Below are 13436 nucleotides of genomic sequence, written 5' to 3'. Positions count from 1 at the left end.
GTTCTAGCTGCTTTAATGGGAAGAGAGGACATGGGTTGCAAGGCAATACTGCAAAGGTAACTATGAATATTTCAAGATAAGGGATTGAAATATTCACATTAATTATGGAAGCTACAGAACCCGAACAGTATGAGTTTCTCAGAACAAAAATGTTCCCCACCAACCTCATAGGGAATGAGTTTCTCCTGTGAAACTTCATAAAAATTTCAGCACTCGATGGATACATTTATGGGAGTGCAGTTCTCCTTGTGAGCCTTCTGGACTTGAATCATTAATTAAACATACCTGAGTCAGAAACATTAAATAATGATGATTTGCCCCCCAAAAATAAAAATTTTTATGAGAAAACAAAACAAACACTGCATGTTCTCTTATGTTTGTATACCATTCCAATATTTTCTTGGGTAGTATAAATCTCATATCCCAAGCTCTGAGAAATAATGATCATAACAGCAACTATATGTTGGCATTGTGTCTCAGTATTTATAAATATTCCTAAAAGTATTGTAATATTCATTTTTATGGAAAAAAATGATTAGGAACTTTAAGAGAGTCCATTTTAAAGTATCAAATAATTTATACAATTCTTATTTAAAAAAAGAGTGTTCCAAGGGGTACAATTATAATCCCCACTATCATACTATTGTTACTGTCTAGTAACTAAACTCACAACTTCCAAAGATGAGAAATTAATCTTCCACTTATAGATGTACTGCATGGAATTTTGTCTCAATTCCACTCCAATGTGTCTGCATTTTTGTGAGCTGCTTTAGGGGACTTGGGTTGAGTGAATATATATTCTGAAAGGCAGATTACAACATATGAAACATTTGTTTAGAACAATTTCCTATATGCCTGGCTGTTCAAGTAATAGCTTTGTATTAAAAGCAAACGTTTCCCATCTTTTCATCCTATATCTGTGTGTAATATAACTTCAGCACTGTTTTCTTTGTATTCTAAGGGTCCCTGTGACGCCTCCTGATCACCTTGCAACCATAGCGAGAACTTAAACAATTCATCAAACTCTGACATGTTGCCTGTCGTAGTCAGGAAAGACAGCCATGTTTTAAACAACAAAGTGTAAGAGGAAGAAAGCAGGAGTATTTACTCTTCTATAGATTTGCTGTAAAGCATCATTTTCAGATGTTCAATGTTTTTCTACCAATTACATAAAAATATGTTAATCCAATAACTACAATGATAATATTTTAAAGGTGGTTTTAATTTGCCCACTTGGCATTTTGAGTGCTAACATAAATGAAAAGAATTAATTTTATTTTATTTTATTTTTTGTTTATTTTTTTTTTGGGGGGGGGGGGTTTCGAGACAGTTTCTCTGTGTAGCTTTGCGCCTTTCCTGGAACTCACTTGGTAGCCCAGGCTGGCCTCGAACTCACAGAGATCCACCTGGCTCTGCCTCCCGAGTGCTGGGAGTAAAGGTGTGTGCCACCACCGCCTGGCTGAATTAATTTTATTTTTACGAGCATAAAATGTGGTTATTCCATGACTCGGCAACAGCAGGGTATCCGAGAGGAGTTTCAGTCAGGGACCACTTATGCTGGTGTGCCAGAGGTCTTGAACCAGACCAATGACGCATTGCAATGAACATTTTGCAGGTGGGCTGAGTGGACAAAAGGATATACTACTTGACCCAATGCAGCTCCGGACCCACTAGGGTACATGAAGAGATGTTAGAAGTTTGGAGGAGCAAGGTTTTTGTTTGTTTGTTTGTTTGTTTGCATATTTGTTTGTTTGTTTGTTTAATTAATTTTGAAGGAGCATGCTGCAGGGGTGAGGGGTGGTGATGTTCAAATCTTAGATGGTCCTATAATAAAAAAACCTGAAGCCAGATATTGGGATGAAAGCTGAAAGATCAGAGAAGAAGAGCAAGCCACAGCCAACCTCACCTCGCCAACTCCACCAATCCTCAGACTGAAAGCCTCTGAGTCTTCACTGCAAAGAGTCAGCTGAACAGCCATAATTCCTGTTTCCTCATGCCTTGCATACCTTTCTCTGCCCTGCCATCACTTTCTGGGATTAAAGGCATGTGTTCTTCCCAGTGATTAAAGGTGTGTGCCTCCACTGTCTGGCTCTCTTTCCAGTGTGGCCTTAAACTCACCTAGATCCAGATGGATCTCTGCCTCCTGAGTGAAAGGCTTAAGGGTGTGTGCCACCACTGTCTGGCCTCTATGTCTAATCTAGTGGCTGGATCTCTCCTCTGATCCTTGGTCAAGTTTATTAGGGTATACAATGTATCACCACAGGGTGGATTTGGAGGAACTGAGAGGTGAGCAGGCTTACCGAGCATCATATGAAATTTTCAAAGAATCAATAAAGAATCATGTTAAAAAAAGAGACATACATACATTCATACATACATATTGTTATTTATAGCATAATTGTTTCTTTAAAGTTAAAGCTTGTCTAGTTCTTGGGGTTCAGTAACTTAGTATAATGGGCATTAGTGAATATAATTACAGTAAAATGAGCAGGGTATATAGGAAAAACAAGTAAGAAGGAAAAGGTTTGGATTTGACTCTTTACGTCTTTCTTTTCTTCTTTAATCTATATGCTTTTATTTTAGTATATTTTCATTTTTAATAGTGCTCAGTGTTATATCCATCTGCATTCTCTCTCTCTCTCTCTCTCTCTCTCTCTCTCTCTCTCTCTCTCTCTTTCTCTCTCTCTCTCTCTCTCTGTGTGTGTGTGTGTGTGTGTGTGTGTGTGTGTGTGTGTGTGTGAATATCTGTGAATTCTTGCATTAGATACAAAAGAAAGAAAACAGGGTAGAACAGGAGGAAAGGCTGGACGGAGAGAAATGTTTAATCTCCATATTGAATGCTCAAACACTGAGGCTGATCAAATGAAGGACTTCATTTGCATTTTGTCTATTCATGTGTCATGATTGCACATCATTTCTTCAGATGGAAGCAGTGCATGGAGGTTTTATGATGCACAAGAAAGAGCTCTTGCATTTATTATTTGAAAGTCCACTAAAGTTTTTATAATTTTATTCAGTCTACTTCAGTACCTTGCTATATATCACATGTGTTTGTATTGGTCCTACACAATTCACAGACTTATAATTGATGATGGCAGCAATTAGCAGACTCCCAAGAAACATCTTGCATTTGCCATGAGAATGAAAGAAACAATGTGTCTGCAGTATTCCTGGGGCAGTGAATGCAGCAAAGGCAATTGCACCTATGAGTCACTGTGAGCAAAATTTATTTGTGTAGGATAGCCGAAAAGATTTTTTTATAAAATTATATCTTACAGTGTAGAAGTTTATTGTTACTGTTTTCACATTTCTTACTCTTTGTATCTCAATGTCTGTATTCAACTCAGCGAAGTTACCTGATTAGAGAATTTGATCAGTTTGTATTTAACTGACACATTATTTTACATTATACTATTCCACTTTCCTATTAGTTTATTAGATTCATTAGAACATTCTCTTTTTGTTTGTTTTTATTAAGAGATTTTCTATTCATTTTACATTCCAACCACAGATTCCCCTGTCCTCCCTCCTCCTGCCCCCCAGCATTCCTCCCAACCCACCCCCATTTCCTGCCTCCTCCAAAGCAAGGTCTCCTATGGGGAGTCAGCAGAGCCTGGTACATTCAGTTGAGGCAGGTCCAAGCCCCTCCTCCCTGCACCAAGGCTGCACAAAATGTCTCACCATAGGCACTAGGTTCCAAAAAGCTAGCTCATGCACTAAGGACAGGTCCCGATTTCACTGCCTGGGAGCCCCTAAGCATTTCAAGCTAAACAACTGTCTCATTTATCCAGAGGGTCTAGTCCAGTACCATGGGGACTACTCAGCTATTGGTCCACAGTTCATGTGTTTCTACTAGTTTGGCTAGTTGTCTCTATACTTTTTCCAATCATGGCCTCGATATCTCTTAGAAAATATCATCCTGAGTAAGGTAACCCAAACTCAGAAGGACAAACATGGTGTGTACGCACTCATAAGTGGATACTAGATGTAGAGCAAAGGACAACCAGACGGCAACCCACAGCTCCAGGGAGGCTAGCTAGTAAGGATGACCCTAGGAAGGGCACATGGATAGCCCAATGATGGAGAAATGGATGAGATCTACATGAGCAAACTGGAGGTGGGGGTTAATGGAGGGCAAGTACGGGGCGGGGGGGGGGGTGAGAGCCTAGGGAAGCAGGAGGTTCCAGTTGGAAAGGGAACAGAGTGGGAGAGCAAGAAAAAAGATACCATGATAAATGAAGACACCATGGGAATAGGGAGAAGCAGAGTGCTAGGGAGGTTCCCAGGAATCCACAAGGATGACTCCACCATAGACTACTGGCAATAGTCGAGAGGGTGCCTGAACTGGGCTACTCTGGTGATCGGATGGCTGAATATCCTAATATAGGATGGATGAATATCTGTCATCATAGAACCCTCATCCATTGACTGAAGGAAGCAGGTGCATAAATCTACGGGCGGGTCCGAGGCAGAGCTCCAGGAGTCCAACCGATAAGAAAGAGGAGGTATTCTATGAGCAAGAGATATCATTAGAACATTCTTATACTTCACCTTTTAATGGTTACTCAGTAGTCATAACACGTCCTTAAGTTACCACAGCGTAGAATGTTTTCTGATTGACATATCAGGCAATGACTTTCAAACACATGGATTTCTTTTTAGACAGTGGTATTCCTATTTATTGATTTATTTACCATTTCCAGTTCTCATCTTTGAAATTTGTGTCTTTATGCTTTCAGCCAGTATCCTGGTCCTTCAAAAAGAAAAAAAAAAAGAAAAAAAAAAAGACGCAGGTCTCAAATGTTCCAATGTTGTTCAGTTTATGGAGAATTTCCTGAAAATGACTTTTGAATATGTTATGATGGGTTAGAGCTCCAGGTTGACAGACATTGGTACTCCACCCTTCCCGGGTTATAGTCTGTCATTCTGTAGTCTTCTCTTTTCTGTGCTTGGGGATTGCGTTTCCTAGTATACTTTGAAGAACTGCATTTTTTTCCTTAATTTCTTTAAAGATTTTTTAAAGTGAAAGCTCCAGGAGTCCAGTTGAAGAGAGGGAAGAGGGAATATATGAGCAAGGAGGGGGGGTTAAGAGAATGATGGAGAAACCTACAGAGACAACTAAACCAAGCTCCTTTGAACTCCCGAACTTTAGACCGAGAGCTGTAGAACCTGCATGGGACCTGACTAGACTTTCTGCATATGGAAGACAGTTGTGTAGCTGGGTCTGTCTGAGGCGCCCCTGGTGCATGAGTTGGCTTTTTGAAACCTATTACCTATGATGGGACTCCTTGCTCAGCTTTGATGCAGGAAGTATGGACTTGGTCCTGCCTCCACTGAATGTACCAAGCTTTGCTGACTCCCCATGGGAGGCCTTACCCTTTTGGGAGAGGGGATGAAGGGTGTGGGGGGAAGGCTGGACAGAGCTGGAGGAGGGATCTACAGTGGGTATGTAAAATGAATTAAAAAAAAACTTAAATAAAAAAATACTGAAAAAAAGAAAAAGAAAAAGAAAGTATCCTACCAATATTGAGAGTATGCTTTCTAGTTAATCATTAATTTAGGGGAGATGAAAGAGAAAGGAGGACTTTGGGGGTAGTTTACTGAGTCTCTGGCCTGATATTGATGCATTAGAAAGATCAGCCATTTCTGGGTTGTGCTGAAAAATAATTCTTGGTTCTTTCTTCCATCTTATTTAATCAGGGAAATATAAGCAAAATTTTATGCAGTTGTGCCAAAATGATTAACCTCACTGAAACTCTTCTCAGATGAAATGTGTTGAAATTTTCCTTAAGATCACCTAATAAGAGAAATACCTCTCACAATTTGTCCTCTGACCTCCATGTACACACCATGGTGCATGTGCATACATAGGCAGACAGACAGACTGATAAATAGATGGTCATAGATAGATAAATGGATGGATGGATAGATAGATAGATAGATAGATAGATAGATAGATAGATAGATAGAAAGACAGATGATAGATTAGACAGATAGATAGATAGATGATAGATAGATAGATAGATAGATAGATAGATAATAGATAGATGTAATAAAGAATAACCCAATTAATTAAAATTGATAGTTTTTCATGATGTTTATTAAACATTTGCTCAATTTTGACAACGTTTTAAATTGATTTAAATGATTGCAGTAATTCAAAATCGAGTCTTTGCCCATAGAAAACCTGCAATATCCAGGGAAACAATGGGAAATTGTTACCAGTGTTTAAGGCTGGAAGGTCAATTGAAATATGCTGGTAACCTGGCTTCCTTTTGGGTCTTAAGCGTGCTAGCCTCTATAAGGATTGATGTGTATGTGTGCAGTTGTGTGGTAGTGGGCTTTAAACCCTTAAGCCATGCTCCTCCGAACTCTATCTTACTCACAGTGAATGGCTTGTACAGACCAGGTTTGCCTATGAGAGAATTATATGGTTTTTCTAACCTTTGTTTGAGTTAAATTTCAAGACTTAGAAGCACAGGACTAGAAGTAACCTCACACTTAAAATTACAGTGATCCACCATTTTCTAGATCAGTTTCCAATAGTAGGCTTTCTTCTACAAGAATTTATAGTTCCAATATAACAAAATTTGCTTCTGTGTAAGAAGAACATCATCATATATTTAATATCTAAATCTAAAAGTTCTTCCTTCTAAATTTGCAGCTTCCAATGATTCAGTGTCTTGCTCCTGATGAACTTCTTACAAACTTCATGACAATGTCTAGAACTTCCTCTATGAAATTATTCTCTAGGCATTGATTTCACTATAATGACCAAAATTATCTTGTCTGGTACTCATCATCTCCAGCACAGAACATCTACACACAGATTTTCTTACAGATTTTATTTTGAATGACTATTTCTCCCTTCAGTTTTGCTTCTTTATGCCAACATCCTTAACTGATGGGAGATTTTCCAGTATATTCTTCCTATTTACTTAACATAGTATAGAATTTTTGTAGAGAACCATTCTATCATTTGAATTAAAACATAGTTTTGCCAAAATTTAGTGATAGAACAGTTAAGTAAAGAATTAAGCCTTCATTATAGTTTTCATGAGGGTACCCTATCAATTAAAGGCATGATTCTCATCCACGGCACTATTGAGAGATTGTGGACTCTGTAAGAGCTGAAGTTGTGTTGAAAGTCTTCCTGACATCCAGGAGCACCCACTTCTTGGGGGAACATCAGCACCTTCCCACTCCCCTTGGTAGTTGCTGCCAGGCTTATGGACAGAGGAGTTTGGTTTGATGTGTATTTCCCCAGCAGTGAGATGCCTCACACAGCACACCATGGATTGAAGCTTGCAAAACTATAATCCAGAATAAACATATCTCCCCTTCATAAGCTGACATTTTCAAGTGTTAACTATAGTCCTAGAAAACTGACCCACACAGCCTCAAAAAATGGTGGGACTGTTACAAAATCTACAGCTCATGTTCCATAAAATTCCATTTAAGTGCATAAGTGCATATAAAACTTTAACCTTTGTTTCCAGGATTGTTTCCATATCAAGAATTTATTCTTCATCCAAAATGACATGTGCAATATTTTCATTAAAGTTTTACTCATTATTCACAGACCAAAGTTTTTCCTATATACTTATGATCAGTATTTAGATCTTATGGTCCTTCTTGAAATAAATAATTTAATGATTAGAAGTTAGATCATTAGATTTGGAAGTGTGAATAATTTCCTATATTTGGACTTCATATGAATTTCCAGAAATATTCAAAAAGTAAAAGAGATCTCTGATACACATATTTTTCAAAGACTGGAGCAGTGCCAATTAACATCAATTAATTAACATCAAACTCAGAGGAGTGTTGATACTTGAATCATGTAAAAAACATTGATCAGGAAATGAATCAGAGTCAAAAGCATAAGTATGGTAGCAGTAGCCATGAAGCAATTGTGGAATATCTTATGCAAATGTTAAGGGCTCCTCAGTGTAATGATCACAGATCCAGAAAGGTTACTGCAAATACAAGGACCTAAAGATCAGTTCTACTAAAGGAAACGAAGACTTTGCAAGCTCATAGACAGGTCTGACTGATGCTTTATTAACTTAAGAAATGGGTAGCTTCCTTACCCTCTGTCCAATACATGACCATTCTGTCTCTTACCTAGTTGTGACACCTAGAAGATCTCCAGAAATTGCTGAATGTCCCCCGAAAGGCAGCATCACCCTGGAATGAGAAGCTTGCATTTGAATAAAATTCAAGAAAAGTCTCCTCAATGCCTAAAATGGGCTGGAGTTTTATTGCTAACTCATTGAGTAAAATACTTGATTTGTCATATGTTTATACAGAAGCAAAGTCTACATTTAAAAATATTACTCTTCTATTCTACAAGTATCTAACAGAAGTTTCTCAGTTTGTCCCTCTTGAGGTCTTTCTCCAAATGTTAATGCACAATGGGCACACCATGCAACAGACAGAAGCCTGTGTTTGCCACTTGTAAGGACTGACTTCATGTATCAACTTGACTGGGCTAAGAAATGGTTCAGATTCCTTGACTGCACATCCTGGGGGCATTTCATGAAGAGATTAGTATTATAATCAGCAGACTGAGTTAAAGCACATTGACCCTTTCCAATGGCAGAGGATGAGTATGCTTCCTGTCTTCTTGAAAATAATCATGTTACCTTCTCTGAGAACTCTGAGAACTTTTTGTTTGTTTGTTTGTTTTTGTTTTGTTTTGTTTTTATTTACACCAGCAGGGCATTCTGTCAATCTATCAACATTCAGTTTGGTAGCAGTGGATCTTATGAAGCCACATATGTGTGAGAAAATACCATAATTAACACACACGCGCACACACACACACACACACACACACACACACGGAGAACCTTGGGTCACACATACAATAATTATTTACCATGCATATTTCCTACAAACCTTTCCCTTAATGAGAACCCTTTTTTCTAGACAATCCAATCTTACATCACACTAGGCATTTCTACAACACATAGAGTGCTTTCTCTCAAACATGTGATTGCCTTTCCCCATTATGAGGTCTCCCAAATCTAAATTTATACTAGCCAGTCAAGAGTCATAAAACTCTGAACAAATATGCTCTTATTTTTTATATATTATAACAAACTTAAGGACAGACATCTTTCAGTATTTAGAGATCTGTCCTTTACTATGTACCACATATTGTAAGAAGGTGTTTGCTTAATTAATAAATGAACTGCTCTGGGTATACAAAAGAGGTTTATTTAGCTCAGGGTTGTATCAGCCAGGGGCATGGCAATGACTTCTGCTCAGTTCTGCTTAAGTCCTCAAGGCAGATGGCATAACTGGGGTGGAAGCATTGTGGAAATGGTCACATAGTAAAGAAAAAAGATTGGAGTCTAGTGAAGGGTTATTTGTTCACTTTATAGTAACTCCAACTAATGGAAACTAATCAAGTACAATGATGTATCAGTCTGAGTGAAGTGTTTTCAAAGTTCTAATGGCCTCTTCTGTCTCTCACATCAGCACATGATTGACAAGCCTCCAACCCAGGAATCACTGAATATCATGTTCTAGCATATCCCAAGTGCGGTGGTGCACAAGTATCAATCTGAGATCTCTATTCCAAGAACATCATCTTGTATTCATCTCCTTTGTTACCTTGTGAAATCATATGGTTTGAATGGCAGTATAGAAGATGTATAGTTTCCTAAATACTCCACTTTAATCATATGAAAGGCCCTAGATATAAGCACTTCACAATTACATTGATTAAAGAGAAATTACAATTTTGCATTAAATAAAATGTATTCTCTATTCAAACTCTGTGATATAGGCTATCAAAACATATTTTATAAAACATATTTTATGACATAGAACTCCATAGGAAGTAGATTTGAAAGAAAACTAAATCCAGGTTTTACCAATTCTTTCTTGATTTTAAGAATTCATTCCCTTTTGGAAATTTTATGAAATTCAAGGAGAGAAAATGCATAGTATGTGTAAATATCTAGGTTAGAATAGTCTAGGCATGTAAAATTACAATCTAAATTTAAAACAGATTTTGAGATCTGTTTTCAACAAACATGGCATATCATTTTATTTAAGTCTCTATAATTAAGTTTCATGATATTAAATCTATAATAGTCAATAAAACTATAATAGAGTCAGTTGTGGGATGTTAAGATGTTCCTCTGGAAATGCAATTTGTAAAATAATTGGAGTGAGCAGATCTAAAATTTATGACTATTCAACTGGAGGAAACAACACTCCCCTGTGGGATCACTGTGACTCTGCAGTCTCCTTAGCTTAGGGATTATATTTGCTTTAACTGTGTAATTTCTCCTGAAGTCTAAGGCTTGTAAATGGTCCTTCTAAAAGCATACAAGTCTTGACAAGCACCCACTCAAGTTGACACTAAGTTCCATAATAGTCCTTAAATATATTAATGTCCCTTCTAGTAAAAAAAGAAAGAAATATTTGGATCAGTTGGTAACTTGAGAATTTAAATTTTCTACAGTTGGATAATTTAATGACTTGAAGTTTCCCCTTCACTTACCATGGCTTGTTAAATAACTACCACTTCACATGGAACAAGTCAAGGCCTCACCACAATTTGCATAAATCAATGGCTCTGATCAAGAAATCTTAGTACACTCAGGTCCTCCAGGATATTACAAAATGAGACTCCTTATCACTTCCTTTAGTCATCTAGCTGAAGTACTGTGTGAACATCCAATATATTTCATCCTTTTAAATGTAAGACTGGGAGGCTATTTGGGACATTTGAGGGGCTATATAACACTCACACATGTATTAATACTTTCTGTAGCTGAGATCCCTAAGGAGAGTAGAAGGTATTTATTAGACATGTCTGTTTGTCAAATTATTTTCTACCTAGTTTAGAAAATTTTATTTAGTTAAAAACAACTTTGAGCCAGGTGGTGGTGGCGCATGCCTTTAATCCCAGCACTCAGGAGGCAGAGGCAGGCGGATCTCCGTGAATTCGAGGCCAGCCTGGTCCCCAAAGCGAGTTCAGGAAAGGCGCAAAACTACACAGAGAAACCCTGTCTTGAAAAACCAAAACAAACAAACAAACAAACAACTTTGAGGGGCCAGGAATATCAGTAGTTAGGAGCACTTACTGCTCTTGTAAAGGACCCAGGTTTGATTCATAACATCTACATCAAGCAGCTCAGAATAGGCTGTAACTCCAGCTGCAGGGAATCCAATGACCTCCACCGACCCCCAACAGGCTCCTCTACACATCTGTTACACATACAAGCACTCAGACATATATATATGTACACATAAAATCAATAAATCTTTATAAAAAAATTAAGTAACAATTATCCTTATTCTCATTCAGTTAAAGAAATAGACACAGAGAAAGGTGTGGTAAAGTGGCCAAGGCTCTATTATTGTGAGTGATAGAAATTGGAGCCCCAAGTATATAGTCTGCTTCCACAGGTCTCTTTTAAATGCCAGGATATTCACATAAGTCAGACAGTATTGTAATATGGACAGCATCAAGTTTAATACATTTGAACACAACTAGGGAATTATTATAGAAATATATTCTTAAAGAATAATAAATAGCTGACCATTGAGTAATATTAATGCTTCACTATATTTTCCTGAGTGGGTGGGTAAATAGAATGCAGGAAATTTATTTTCAAACTACATAGCATACAATTATTCAATTAAATTGTGCAAATAATTTTGCACATTATGAATTTCTAGTTAACAAAAATAACTCAATTCTTACTCTTCATGAGACTTAAATTATAATAGAATATATTATTATAATAGAGTACATATTATTCAATATATATAAATTATAAAACTAATGTAATATATTTTAAATTCAGAATATATATATTACAGTGATATTTCACAGTTTTGATAGCTGTCAGTTGAGGCTGAATTATTTGTGACTATCCAAATCTATGCTGAGATCCAAATGAACAATATCTTAGAATGTGAACTTCTTTAGAGTTATAATCAGCTCAGGTTAGATGACTTCCTCTTAGACTAACACAGACCATTCATTGAGCACTGTGTCCTTCTGGGAAGGAAATCAGCACACACACACACACACATGCACGCACGCATGCACGCACGCATGCACACACGCTCACACACATACCAAGTGGACTTCTCAGGGGAGGATTCTAAGATTAAGACAGAGTGAAACTTGGTATAGATGCTGCCTGAAGCTCCTAGAATCTGATAGATCCAAGGAAAGATCCTATTTAAAAACTGGAGAAGAGCTTTGCCTCTACCCACATCATGACTGCAGACATTTAGTTTCTAGAACAGTGAGAATTTTTGTTGATTTAAATTCCCCATTTTGTTTCATGTTGTCATGGAACAGGAAACTAATAGACCACCCAAGTAACTCAACGTTAGATTGGTTTTTTGAATAATTATTTCTATTTCATGTGTTTTTCTTAAGCAAATTTAACCTAGATATAAAAGCTATACATATTTATGGGAGCCAAGTGGTGCTGCGATGCGTAAATAATGTGTAGTATTTAAATAATGTTAAATCCATTTACTTCCCCAAACACTTGCCATTTCCTTACCCCAAGCTAAGTCTCCTCCTTTCTTCTGGATTTTTAGGACAGAAATTCATATTGTTATTGACTGTAGACACCTTGTCCATTCTACACACAGTTTAGAGCCCACTTATCAAAGCTTAGCGAATTAACTTTCCACTGTTTTGGGTGTGTGTGTGTGTGAGAGAGAGAGAGAGAGAGACAGAGACAGAGACAGAGAGACAGAGAGAGAAAGAACCTGTGAAGGGAAGAAGAGGGCATTGGATCTCCTGAATCTCAGGTTATAGCGGTTCTGAGTCACTGTGTGGATGCTGGAAACCAAGCTCAGGTCTTCTGTAAAGGCATAAATCACTGTTCACTGCTAATCCATCTCTCCAGTCCAGTGCTTTTATCTCCCTGATGATTCCTCTCCCTGGAATGACAGGGTCTTTTTAGGGTTTTTCTCTGAATTTCCATGATCACTAATAATGTTGAGATTCTTGTTATACTTTTGGCACATGTGAATTTTAAGAACTATTTATTTAGCCCCATTGTCTGGTTTTAAAGCATTCTATTTAGATACTGCTTAATGTTTGGAATTTCTTTTATATATTTTGGGTTTAACCCCTTGTCAAGTATTTAGCTTACAAATACTTTCTCCAGTTCCACAGATTGTTGCCAGTGTGCTGGGGGGGAAGGGGGGAGGGTTTCCTTTACTGGGTAGAAGGTTTGAATTTTCCTATGCTCTCATTTGTTGTTTTTGTTTTGGCATCTGTGAATTGGGGTTCTTGTCCCTACATTTTTTTTCCCATTACAATATCAATAAACTTCTCATTGGGTCTTCATGTTGCGTTATCATCCAGGTATTTTACATATATCTTTAATCCACTTTATAAAGTTTTTTTTTTATTTATTGTGTATATGACATGTACG

This window comes from Peromyscus eremicus, chromosome 11 (genome assembly GCF_949786415.1).
Source record: "Peromyscus eremicus chromosome 11, PerEre_H2_v1, whole genome shotgun sequence".
NCBI lineage: Eukaryota > Metazoa > Chordata > Mammalia > Rodentia > Cricetidae > Peromyscus > Peromyscus eremicus.
The sequence above is the reverse complement of the archived record's forward strand: the minus strand, read 5'-3'. Positions refer to the sequence as shown.